The following is a 14,478-nucleotide window of genomic DNA, read 5'->3' as shown; positions in this document are numbered from 1 at the left end:
ATAAAAAGCATGCATAATTTGCACATAAGTTTTATTTTATATTTTTGCATGTATGTAGGATGTACACTTATGGGTGTGTGTGTGTGTGTGTGTGTGTGTGTGTGTGTGTATGTGGTGTATACACACTTATGTGGAGATGTACTTACATCCACACAGAGGCTAGAGGAGGGTTTCAGGAATCTTCCCCTATGTTATACAGTGTATTTTCTTGAGATAATTCTCCCTCTGAATGTGAACCTGCAATTTTCAGGAGTCCCAATGATTCCCTTGTCTCTGCTCCCAACAGGAATAGGCTGCATACATGTGTGGCTACTCTCTACTCTTTTCTTGGTTCCTGGTGAATCTCATTCAAACAATATTGGGGCCCCATGTTTGCAGCAAGTGCTCCTCCCATTTAGACATCTTTTAAGCCCCTTTAAAATTTTTCCCACTTATAACTTGATGTTTTAGAAAAAATAGAATTTATTATATATATATATATGATTACATATAATTAAGTATATGTTATAAACTTTATATCATATATAATTTTATATAACTATATATAAATTATATATACATATATACATACATATATATATAATTTGTGGTATATACATTGAATATATATGAATATGCTCACATTACCATCAATGAATTCTATGCAGTAATGTCATATAGCATCTTCAAATGTTTCTTGAAATCACTTTGCTATTGTTTTGTTGTGTTTCAATGTGTGTGTGTATATCTTGTTTGTCTAATGTAAGACCACTTAACATGAGATGTATTTTCAAAAAAAATAATTAAGTACAAAATACTTAATTTTTAACTATGGGCTCTATGTTGTGAGGCAGTATCCTGCAATTTAGGTGGTATTTGTTCTTTTGTGAATGATTTATTTCCTTGAATGCAATGATATCCAGGTTCAGTTATATTTTTATAACTCATAGGGCATTCTTTTTTTTTAAGCTTAATAATATCCTACTTCTTTACAGACATTTGGATTACTTTTATGCATTGTATATTGAGAATAAGCATTCAGTGAACATAGTAATATAGATATTTTGAAATATTGTTTTAATTCTTTGAATGTACACAAATAAGATTGGTAAGTTTTGAGGTTTACTTCTCAGGTCCGAGGAGCTCCCATGTTATTTTCGTAGTGGTTACAGCACATTACCTTTCCCTCAATATGTGTAAGGTCAGGGTTCTTTCTCACAATGTTCTCAATGTTTGGGGTTGTATTTATTTTTATTTTTTGTAATATCCTTACTAACAAGTGTGCCAGTTAATAAATCATGGTGCTCTTACTTGGCCTCAACTGATTGTTAATAACACTTACTATCATTTCATAGACCTATTTTCTCTCTTCTATGTCCTCCTTGGAGACCTGTTTGCCAAGCCCTTTGCTCAGTTTGAGTCATATTGTTTGTGTGAGGGGGAGGAGGTGGTTCCAGGGTATTTTATGTACTTTGAAAATTGACCCCTCTTAAGAGATATGACTTGTAAGTGTTTTCTTCCATTTTATAAAACAAATATTATGTAAACTATCCTAATTACAAATATATGTTACTCATATTTAAGTGTATGTTTAGATGAGTTTCCAGGTTTATTATATTTTATTCCTGTATGAATATGCCATTTCCCTTTGAGACATATACTTTTGCTGTAGATTTAAGGGATGCTAAAAAAATAAAAGTTTTATATACTTCTACTTATTTTAATGCATCATTCTTAGCAATAAATATATTCATTCTCATGTTAGAAATCCTTCACATGCATTAGATTTCCATAAGAATTAATATATATATATATATGCAGAGAGAGAGAGAGAGAGAGAGAGAGAGAGAGAGAGAGAAGCACCTTGTGTATTAGCTACCTCCTCATTGCTGAGACAAAGTAACTGAACATATTAGTTTAAGGGAAGAAAGTTTCATCTCTTCATACAGCTCCAGGTTATGTGCACACGGCACTGAAGGCATGGTAGTAGGAGCTGGAGGCCGTGTCCATATTCAGCCCACAGCCAAGAACCAGAGAGTGATGAGTGCTGGGAGTCAGCAAGTACCCGGGCCATGGAGAATTTCCCCACCTTAATAAACATAATCAAGAGAAGGCCCATTAAATCGGCAACAAATACAACCATTGCACCAAAGATGTGTTTGCGTGTCTTATCTTCTAACACAGAATGCCAGGAAAGCAGCCACACATCAAAATGCCTGGCTTATGTGATGACCATCTTTAGTCCATAGACTCATAAATACTAGATAAGGACTCTACCAATTGAGCTTCATTCCCAGACCACAAACAATCATATCAAATTGTGATTTTATATTTCCTATTCTGACTTCCATGTTACTATAACATATGTTATCCACTGTTCTTACCACATCCAAATAACATGCAGCACAATAATTATTACTCAACTATAAAACTGTATCTTTAATCTTAAATGTATAGAAACTATTTTAATATATTTAGCCACTTCTTCATTGTTGTTATATGTTTTTTTTTTCAATTTTCAAGGGTGAATTATAATACTGAATCTTCTAATAAAATAATCATGTATCAACCAGTGAATTTCTATTTCAGCCCTGAGTACTGGTTTCCACTTCCAAGCTCTGTCAGTAGTTTGTTTTGCACAATTGTCTAGACCATGTTTGCAGGAAGAGGTAATAATCTCCATATTAAGAACATGTCATTCTCATGTGCCTCTTTGTAGCTGAAGGTTATTTTTTTTAATGTAAACAAATTTTGAGGTTTACTTTTCTTAACTTTCTGATTTGCTTGTCTTGCTAGCAGCAATATCTGCCCTGTTTTGCTGATAAGCCAAAGTTTACATGTCCACTGGAAATAAAGTCTGTGTAAGTAGAGTTTATTTTCTCCATGGCTATGCAATGTTGTTATCCTCCCTCAGACCGGGTAACTGCTTTATATCTGATTCCTTTGTGCAAATGGGCCTGATAAGCCTTTCTTTGTTTCTGGTAGATACCAAGATGCTTTTTCCAGGATGGATTGTCTTATTTGTGTTTTCCTTCTATTTTTCTGTGAGAAAAAGTGATAAATAATAAATTTTCTACCAATGAAAACTCATGGGCAAGTGAGAGCCACATATAGACCTGTAACATCTGACCTGTGTACATAGTTTTAAATACACGTTTATATGTGTCTCATTCTAATAGTACTACCATTAGCACTGAATATTTCACCTACTTTGTTTTTATATTAGCATATATGAGAAGGAATGTAATGTTCCTGTGTCAATATATTGAGTAATTAATTGACTTGAGAGTCTATGGATTTCCCATTATAATTAGCTCCTTTAATGTAGATACGTATCTACTATCTTTGGAAGCACCTCTGCTTTCTGGAACAAGTTGATCTAGTATTATTTTCATTATAAGTATAGAATACTGTGTATAATCTCCTAAAAGATCTTGCATCCAGCAAAATCACCACTAACAACCACAGGTATTGTGAATAAAATGGCAACGTCTAAAACCTACCAGGCTATGCAAACAGAACACTAGCAAAGCCAGTAATTGTTGCCTTGGGAAATAACTTGGGCAGAGCAGACAGGCAGCACAGGATGTCAGGAGGCTGCCTGAGGGAATATGAAACTTGTACAACAACTACAGTGAAGGAAGATGCATGTTGGGATGGCACTGAGTCAGTGCAAAGAGCTCTGAACATCAGAAGAAGTCAAACCTGCCATGAGGCAATAGCTCAGTAGGGCCATGACTCTGGTCACAAGAATGAACATTGTGAGTATGAGGACTCATTTTCTACTTTCTCATCTAGAGCTGAAGGGATCTCTGCCTACGGAGCACCCAAAAAAATGCTCACCACGATTGTTTTTTTTTTTTTTTTTTTTTCTGAGAGTCACAGTTTTTCTCAGAGTGGTTTGGTTATTTTACTACTGCAGGAGAATAGGAGAAAACTAGCTACTTTTAGGCAGTTTCAGTTAGAAACTGAGACTCAGAGAGAGCCAGGAGTTGCCACCTCTGGCACAAAAATGGAACTCTTGGCAGGAATGGAACTCATGTGTGATTGAGACTGGTCTACAGTACCCTCTGTGGCCCACAGTCTAGTCCAATTACTAGACAGATGTCCCAGGTGGGCTGGCTCTGGTGTCTTACCCCCCACCCCCAACACTACAAACCAGTCAAGGCTTCTCCTTGCATACCTGCATCTGAGGAATGAATGCATTTCAACAAACGGTAAAGGCTATCCCAGCTCCCTCTTTGTTCTCTCTGGATTCTTTCTCTCTCTGCCTCTCATTGCTCTGGCCACAGGGATACAAGTGGGTCTAGCCGCTCCCCACCATCCAGCCTGGCTGGGTAGAGGGAAGAGCATAACACTGTTTCTTGGTATGGGAGAACTTCTGTGCTCGTCTCTGTTTTATAGTTTGAGGTAACTTCTCACTTTAATTACGTGTATGATTTTTGATTGCTCTCCAAATCTATTGCTTCTGTATTTTCCTTACACTCTCAGATCTACCACACGAATGCTTTCACAAACGTCAGGCTTGCTATCGGTGGAACCTCTGTAAACTTGGGGTAACCATGGGCACACCTCTCTTCTACTCATTTGTCATCTAAACTTCTTATTTTTCACTTTGATATTTTCCCTCTGCTATTCTTCCCTGAGCTCTCTCTGTTTGCCCTCTTTCTCCTATGGTGAAGCGCGAGGCGGGTGCTGTGTGTGTTTCTTCTGTATCTTCCTACATGTATGCCGAAGTTCTGTCTTCCACATGTTTGTGGCTCTACTCCAGTCTTTCCTGAAAAAGCTAAATTTCTCTTAAATGACACTTATGAACTATGCAGTGATTTCCAGCTGAGTGTATGGACCCTACTTTCCACTTGCTTATAGCTCGGCACTACCCTTCTTCCTAAATCTCAATTTCCCTTAAATAAACCCATTCCTTGATTTCTCCCTTAAGTAAACTTAATTCATAATTTGTCCTGGAGTTCACTTTTTCTTTGTTAAAAATAAATCAGGATCCAGAATTGGGGTACGTAAACTTGGGGAAATTCCTCCTAAGCTTCCAAAACCTGCATTACTAAGATCAGAGGAAACAAGATGGCTTCTCAGATATGCTTATAACTCTTCTTTTTTACTGTTAGGTCATCAAGAAGAGTTCTCTTATAGAAGAAAATTTCCTGAAATAGTTTGGAATCAGTTGCTTTGTTTGAAATTTTTATATAGCTCAAAGTTGGAAGTTTACATTCAATCCAAAATGGTTAAGAGCTTACAAAAAAAGACATTGACAGCATATATTTTAAACATTCAAATTTACATTGTTTACAAAGACTAATACTTTTAAAATTATAATCTGGTCTGGGGTATGGACTGACACTTTCATCGCTTATTCTTATTTTTAAATGATTTAATATTTTGCAAATAAAAGCTAGCAAATTCTCAATATTATACATAGTTCTTTCATTTATAACTGAAGCTCGAGTTATATTTTTCTTTCTTATATCATTCTAACTTATTATTGACCAGAACAAAATGTTTCTGAGATAAAGAATAAGATAATAAATACTGCTGTTAGGTTGCTCTAATGATAAATTACCCTACATTCCTGGAATAAATCCTCTTTGTCCTGATTCATTTTGATTTAAGTCCTACTACAGGGTAAGATCTTGTAATATTTTACTTATATTTTGGCATTCATTGAAAATAAAATTTATTTTCAGTTTTCTTTGTACTAAATTATGGCAGCTCTATAAACTGATTTGATATGAGATTATTTTATGTTTTCAATATTCTAGAACATTTTGAATAAAATTGAAACTTTTATTTTTGTCAATATTAATAATTTACATACCACTATAAAAGTATATGGTAGCTCAGTTTTTAAAATCTCTTTGTCTAAGATTGAATAAATTCTTCACAAAGATGAATAATTTTTATATGATTTTAAAAATACATTTTATTTATTTATTTGAGAAAGAGAAAGAGGGAGGGAGAGAGAGAGAGTGAGAAAGAGAGTGAGTGGGCACATCAGGGCATCTAGCCACAGTAAACGAACTTCAGATGCATGCACCCCCTTGTGCATCTGGCTTACATGGGTCCAGGCGAATCAAACGGGGATCCTTTAGCTTCGCAGGCAAATGCCTTAAATGCTAAGCCATCTCTCCCTCTCTTTTTTACCTGATTTTGCTTCTTTTCATACTGGATATGACCTATTAGTTATTTATTCTTTTTATATTACATATCAGTGTTTAACGTTAAAGCAGGCAAATATCCATTCTTCAGAGTACATTTCCAATATGAACTTGAATTCATAAGTTTTAACTTATAGTCTTATATGCAAAAAGTGAAAACATTTACATTAAATTGTGAAACCTAAGTAGTTATCATTCACTTACCACAACAAATAGATGATGTGAACTTAAGCTCTAGTTCAGCATGTCAGTGACCTTGAACCACTTACTTAAAATATTCTCTCTAGAACTTCCGTACTTATCATTGCTGCTTGACTCTCATTAATGCCACTTGAAATGAAAGTGTTCCCTGGAGGTAAGTTGGACACGCGTATCTGGGCACACTGTGCAAGTGTGTGTGTGTGTGCACGTGCTTTTTCTCTTTAATAAGTTAACTACCTTCAGATATCAGTGATAATGTGGAACAGAGGATTGGGCTTTTTATCTATTACAACCATTGATTTTGGCAAATGCGTACTAAAATCCTTCAGAGGTCTGACACATTTTTTCCCCCTTAATAAGAGGTTTTATACCCAAGTATCCAAAACTCATTAACTTTGTCAATAAGACCATGGGAACATTCTCAGTGGGAAAACCTGCCTAGAGTTTTCCCACTTGATTAACACTTCCCATTTTCTCATTTGATTAAATACTTGAAATTGAATGAAAGTCTCTAGGGAGATCTTTATCTTCTATGAAACAGGATTTAACCCTTTTATCATAGATAACACTGATTTCATTTCTCAAATAGACTTTTGTTTGTATGATACTGTGATTATAAAGTGTCTGAAATTCTCAAAAAATTGTAGGTTTGAGAAACTGTGCATTTTATCTGTTCAAATGCAGAGATACTGTCCAATGAATAAAAGGAAAATTAGTTGATAATCTTTCTGTCTTTGATGTTACAGATGATGGGTAACTATTGCTAGAGTGCTGTTAACACTATCTGGTCATTATCTATCACTGTCCAAAGTCAGTACTAACCTAGACAACTGAATTTCAAAAGATACCTGTGGTAGTCTGAATGGATGTTCCTCAATAAATTCAGGAGTTTATCAAAGCTTGTAAGCTGCCTGCCTGGGGGACCTATCACTGTGGGAGGACCTGAATTCCAGATGAAAGGTATGCAGGGAACTCAAACTCTACATGGGGTTCCTGGCATTTGTGTGTTTATGGTGCTGGTAGTAGTTTTTTCTCTTTGTGTGGACCTCTGAAAGGGGACCAATTTCTTCCACCATTTTGGAATATCCCATTGGATCTGTGAGCTTCAATAAATCCTGTTCCTACCACAAACTGTGTTCGTATTAGCAGTTCATCCCAGCAATGGGAAGCCGATTATGGCAAAATGGTACCAGAGAGTGGGTTGTTACTGCACAGTGAATCTGGCCATGTGGATTATGATTATTCAGAATTTGGACTTGCTACTTGCAACTGAAGTTGCCAACCAGAGTAGTAAGCAATACTGAGAGGAACTTCGGAGTAATGGTGTGTGTATTGTCTTTGGAATGAGAAACTCTTAGTTTAAAATCTGCCACTTTCTAAATCTGTATGGGAACAAAACACACAATATTATCCTATCTCTCTAAAGAATATGCCTACATGCATGGTGTGTCCCATGCTCACCCTTTAACCAATCTACATGACAGGAAGACTTGATTTTATTAACATTTTAATAAGAATTTTTGAAAATAATGCCTGCACACAGTGAGCATGTTCTGCCTGGTAACTATGCTTGCACTTTATTTAATATGTTATAAAGAATAGGTGTGATGAAAGGGAAATGAGAGAAATGACCCCACATATTTGCCCTACTAACTACAGCAGTTGCTGCAGAACTGGAATTACTCAGATTTGTGTGTTCAAACCCTGCCCTATTCTGGACCCTTCACCCAGGTGTGCTGACTTCTTTTGGACTCAACCCCAGACCCCAAGTTAAAAGTCTGGCTAGTCACAAGGATTTTGGTAGGCTTGTTCCTCTTTTCTGGTTCCTGAGCTGTTTATCTCTCAGCTTCAGAGGTTTTCATCAACTGGTTAGAATATACGTGAGCCCTTAGATCACGTGGCTGTTTCCACTCCTCAGTCTTTTGTTCTTGGACTTTGTCTTTCCCTGTCTAACCTCCCCTGGCATTTCCCTTTTTTGGTCTATGGACTCTCCCTCACCCCTTCTGACTTTTAAATAAATATAATAACTTAATAAACATCCTTTTCAGTCTGGTTTATCCAATTCTTTGGTTCCAATAAGACACATGCTAGTGTTAGGGGTTTGAGTTTGATTACGCCCCCCCAATAAAATAATACACCATTTCATAGGACAGAATATAATACTATCAAAAGTGATTTTTTAGCTTTACCATTAACTCATATTTAGAATCAGAAAGTAGAATTTAAAAGAACATCTGATATAATGACATGATGTGAGAGAAAAGTTCTCATAGTTATACACAGGACACATTAGCTCATTTAATGATGCGCATTTTACTTTATCCCATTGTACCACAGCTTATGCACCCATCCAACGGCTGAAGAACAACTTACTTCTGCAACATTTTCCATTTGTGAACAAATAGTCGTAATTATCGACATACAGGTATTTGTGTGGCAGTCAGCCTCAGCTGGTTTTGAGGGTGCTGATTCTGCTCCCATGGTACTGATATGGGCGTCTCTATGTGACTCTCCTTCATGCTGTGCTGTCTTGCAGTGTTTGCTACAGTTTAAGGACCTCCTTGTTGTCCCATGTACTGGGAGTCACATGTGGTCTGGGTTTTGGCCATTGTGATAAATCGAGGGTGATATTTAGTTGCTATCTAGCTTGAATCCCATGATGACAAGGAAAATAGGGAATTTTGATTATGCTTAATGTCATCTGTGCATTAGATTCCAGGAGATGTCTATAATCCTTTTGTTCTGATTTCTTCACTTTTCACTGTATTTTTTTTTTCTAAGTGCTTCAGGGTAATTTGTATTTTGTATTATAGCCCTTTATGAGATGTAGCTTGTGAAATACTCTGGACTACAGTGTATTCCTATAGCTCTCTAAAGCTTATCTTTGGCATAGCAGTGTTTCTTTTTAAACATTTTATTTGCCTATTTTATTTCTTTATTTGAGACAGAGAGGGGGAGAGAGAGAGAGGGTGGGGGGAGAAAATGGGCATACCAGGGCCTCCAGCCACTACAAATAAATGCCAGATGCATGTGCCACCATGTGCATCTGGCTTATGTGGGACCTGGATAATCGGACCTGAATCCTTAGGCTTCACAGGCATAGGCCTTAATTGCTAAGCCATCCCTCCAGCCCCCACAGCAGGTTTTGATTTCAAACAGAGTTATTTTTTTTTCCCAATTATTGATTTCATGTATCATGACTTTGGTACAAAGCCATTTCCGTATCTACCAAAGTTCTACCAGATATTTCCCCCCTATTTTATCATCTTCAAGTTATATACTTATGGATTTTTAAATTAGGTCTTTTTGAATTTATAATTTTTTGTAAAAAATAATAAATATGGTATATCTCTCTAGGCCTACAACAACCGTATATACACGTTTCCCATGACTGACAAGTAGCTCAAAGACCATGACTAGTCAAAATAAGGATAAGAGCCTGCAGGTCTGGAGAAATGGTTCTGTCAGGTAATTGCTTAATTTGCAAGCCAGAGGACTTCAGACTGATCTATACACCCATGTTAATGACAGGCACGGTGGCAGACATGTATAGTCCCAGTATTAAGGAGGCAGGAAGAAGATGTTCCCTAGAGTTTTTTGGCCAGCCAAGGTAGACTTATCTGTGAGTACCTAGCTAATAAGAGAACCTTATTCAAAAGGAAAAATATAAATAGAGACAGATGATGTACCTGACTATAACACCCCATGTAGTTCCCTGGCTCTCCATGCATGTACAAACATGCGTGCGCACGCACGCACACACACACACACACACACACACACACATGTCCACATATATAAGCACACCTATAACACTGATAACCACCACTCATAAACACATACGCACAAAAAACTAGTACAGGTGATTCAGTTTGCTTATTTATTAGTTTGAAGCTGCTTCATCAATTATAAACTCCTGTAAGTCTGTTTTGTAAAACTGTGAGAATAAAATAAATTGGCATATTCTCTTTTTGAATAAACTTGTGTAGTTTGAGTTTAAAACATGAAAATCATGCTTGAAATGGATTACTAGTTGTCTTTTTAATATAAAACTTTCATTCTCTGATTTTAATGTAGAATAGCAAATAATATGCTAATATTAATTCCTGTATTACTGAGAGAAATAAACTAAAATCTGAAAGTGCTCAAGGTGTGAATGGTGTGTGTACCTGCTGAGGTCACACGAAACTATGGTAAGGCAGAGTGTCTCAATATGCAATGGTGCAGAAATTTCAGATGTACTACAAAATGATTATAATCATGGCAGAAATGTTTATGCAATATATTTTCAGTAAAGCTATCACGTATAAGTGAATAAAGATGATGTTCAAGCAAAAAAAAGGATTAAAAAACAATTCTTTTAAAAGGGATTTGTCTCCTGCTGCAGAAGAATATTTTATTTATAAATTGAAGATTAAATAGATTTAGACTCTAATAATGACCATTTACTGTGAAGAAAAATGTAAGTACTTAAATATTACTTTTCAATTATGCATATTTTCAAAGATTCATTTAAAAACGCACACACTTATACAGATTCATTTGTATGAAAACAAATCAAACAAACAATGAACTCAATTATGTCCTTGAAGGCATCAATTAGAATACCAGCATTCCACCCAACAAATGTATGCCATTGCTTTTGAGAGTAAATTTTAACTTTGCGCATGAAGAAAATGCTAACATAAACTAATATATTTTTATTTTACTTAAAGCTTGATTAACTTTGCCATTACATGCCCAGATATTCCAAGTGGCATGGATATTAAGAAAACATGCATTGGACAATTTCAGAATAGTAACAAAATAATTGAATAACTGCCTTTCCATTTAAAATGATGATGCAGATATTTTGAAGGTACACAAATATATTTATATGGCCAAGTGCAAATATAGGTTTCTAAATATCTATAATTCTAATACATATATATATATATATATACACACATATCATATACATATATATATATATATATATATATATATATATATATATATATACACACACACACACATCTGACTCTAGTTAAGTATATACTTATATCTTTCATTGAATAGCCAAATTCCTTGACAAATTATTTGTGAATATTCATAGGGAGTAATTTGCTTTTTTTATTCAAATATATATTAAGGATTGATTAACACTAGAAACTAGCATACAAATCTCCTTAATTTTTTTACCATTATTTATGGTGAATACATGTTGTTCCTTTCTTATAACTATTCTGTGATATAAAATGCATTGCTATTAATTACTTTCTCCAATTTGTGCCACTGTACACTGGACTTATTTCACTTATTAAGCAGTGAAGTTGTGCATACTGATGAAATGCTACTCATTCCATAACACCATGCCCCAAATGTCCATCCATATTTTCAGCAAAATAAGATTGTATGGTTTCATGAGTAAATAATATTCCAGTGTGTGTGTATACAGTTTTGGAATTTGACATATACTTAAAATATTAGCTTTTTCAATAAACATTTGCTCTCATTGTGTATGGTATCACTCTGCCTCTTTACAAATCACAACAAAAATCTTAATTTTGATGGAGTGTCATTTTTTGATTTTTTTTTTCTTGGTTTTTGTACATTTGGGGTCATCAAAAATTTATTGATCAGACCAATATTCTGAATAATTTCTTTATAGTTTCTAAACTTTTCACAGTCACAGGTTTGACCTTCACTGTTAATTCATTCTGAGATTATATTAGACAGGAGTATAATATTTTTCTTTCATCATATGGCCATTAAGTTTTCTCATGTCTGGTTACTGAAGAGTTTATTTTGCCATTTCTGTTTTGTGTGCTCCTGTAAAAATATCAAAAGACTGTAATTGTTTGTCATTATTTATGAGTTCTCTATGCCATTGTACTAGTTTGTAGGTTTTTTATTCCATTGTCATCTATCTTTACCAGCTCCATGATGCTGGGATGAACTTCCAAACGAGGCACAGTTTATGGGAGGAAAGGATTTATCAAAGGTTATGGATCCAAAGGAAGTTGCATAGTGGCAGGAGAAACTGGTCTCTTTTATCAAGGTCACACACAGAGACAGTGATACCACCAGCACGGACAAAAGGGAGCACGTCCCAGGACCACCAGGCGGACCTCAGCCACTCTGCTGATCTGAGGCTGGAATTCTCATCTACCCCAGGAACACCTTAGGGCTAGACCACAGCATCTGCCACAGTGACACCTCTTCTAGTCCTGCTGGAAATGCAAGTTAAAGCTTTGATCAAAAATTTGAAGGCTAAAGAGATGGCTTAGTGATAAAGGAGCTGGCCTGCAAAATGAAAAGACCCAGGTTCAGTTCCCCAGGACCCAAAAAAACCATGAATCTGGAGTTCATTTGCAGTGGCTGAAGTCCTTGCATACTCATTCTCTATCTTTCCCTCTGCCTCCTTCTGCCTCCCAAACAAATAAAATTACATAAATAAATATTTTTAATTGAGTCAATTGGGGTACATAAATTAGAAGTAACACTTACACACTAAAAAAACTATAGTGCAAAACATATAGACATGACATTTATATGTCAGTTATGCCTTAAATATATTTATGTAACTATGCATAAAAAGTGCAGATTATGACTTTATATGAGAAAACAGATTGGTTAATATTGGACTTGTTATAATTGAATCCCTAAATTGATGGAGTATTTTCTGAGTACTTTAATGATGACCTTAATTTCATCATTGCCTGTCACTAATTAATAAATGTTGAATACATAAAATGGGTAAATTATATTGTTATTGATAACTGGATACCTGAATTAATGCATAAATTTTGTTTATATGAGATATTTGTTTGTATCTACGTATAACACAGTTCATATTTACTTTTTTAAATTTTTTTTCATTATTTACAACTTCAATAACTGTATACAACAAACCATGATAATTCCCTCCCCACCTTACTTTTCCTTCACAACTCCACTCTCCATAATATCCCCCCACCTCAGTCTCTTTCATTTTCATGTAATCATCTTTTCTCCTTATTATACTGGTATTGTGTAGGTAGTGTCAGGCACTGCGAGGTCATGGATATCCAGGCCATTTTGTGTCTGGAAGAGTGCACTGTAAGGAGTCTAACCCTTCCTTTGACTCTTACATTCTTACGACTACTGCTTCCTCAAAGGACCCTGAGCCTTGGAAGATGTGATAGAGATGTTTCAGTGCTAAAGACTCCTCTGTCCCTTATTCTCAGCACTATGATGCCTTTTGAGTCATCTCAGTGGTCCCCACCATCTGAAAAGAGTAGTTTCCCTAACCAAAAGTGAGAGTAGCATTAATATATGGGTATGAACATTAAGAAAAGTGCTTACTGGGCCATTTGATGAGTGTAATACATGCATTTAGCCAGATACCAGCAGATGTTACACCCCTAGGGCCCATGACCTCCATCATAGGTTTTCAGTAACAGGCATGTATTCTCTCCCATGGAGGAGGCCTCCAGTCCAATTACAGTCGTTGGTTTCTCCCATAACAGACATGCCGCTATTGCACCACTGGCTCATTTGGCCTGGCTGGCCCAACTTAGGTCTTGCAGTGTCCACTATGATCCCCATTGATGACTTCTCTCTTTCCCATGGAACTGCATGCCGTATAGCTTTTTCCAGCTGTCTGCCAGCTGGTCCACAAGGAGGAGGTTTTCAGCTCAGCTCCAGCAGGATTTCTCAGTGACCTTGCAGTCCCGGCATGTGAGTCTTTAGCAATAGAGTCTTACCATCTATTCTTGATGGGATACTAAGAGCATCAGCAATTGCCTGTTATGTTTTGGGAACATCAGGGACCTCCCTGCCCAACAACTCATTTGAAGGTATCCCATCACTGGAACTGAAAACTGCTACCAAGTTTTATTCTAACTCAAAAAAGTCCAAACATGGGCTGGAGAGATGGCTTAGCAGTTAAGCACTTGCCTGTGAAGCCCGGGTTAGGGTCGATTCCCCAGGACCCACATTAACCAGATGCACAAGAGGGTGCACACGTCTGGAGCTCATTTGCAGTGGCTGGAGGCATTGGTGTGCCGATTCTCTCTCTATATCTCTCTCCCTCTTTCTTTTCCTGTTTGTTGCTCTCAAATAAATAAATAAAAATAAACAAAACAACCTTTTTTTTTTTTTAAGT

Source organism: Jaculus jaculus, chromosome 13 (genome assembly GCF_020740685.1).
Source record: "Jaculus jaculus isolate mJacJac1 chromosome 13, mJacJac1.mat.Y.cur, whole genome shotgun sequence".
NCBI classification, from domain to species: domain Eukaryota; kingdom Metazoa; phylum Chordata; class Mammalia; order Rodentia; family Dipodidae; genus Jaculus; species Jaculus jaculus.
This window is presented reverse-complemented; position numbering follows the sequence as displayed.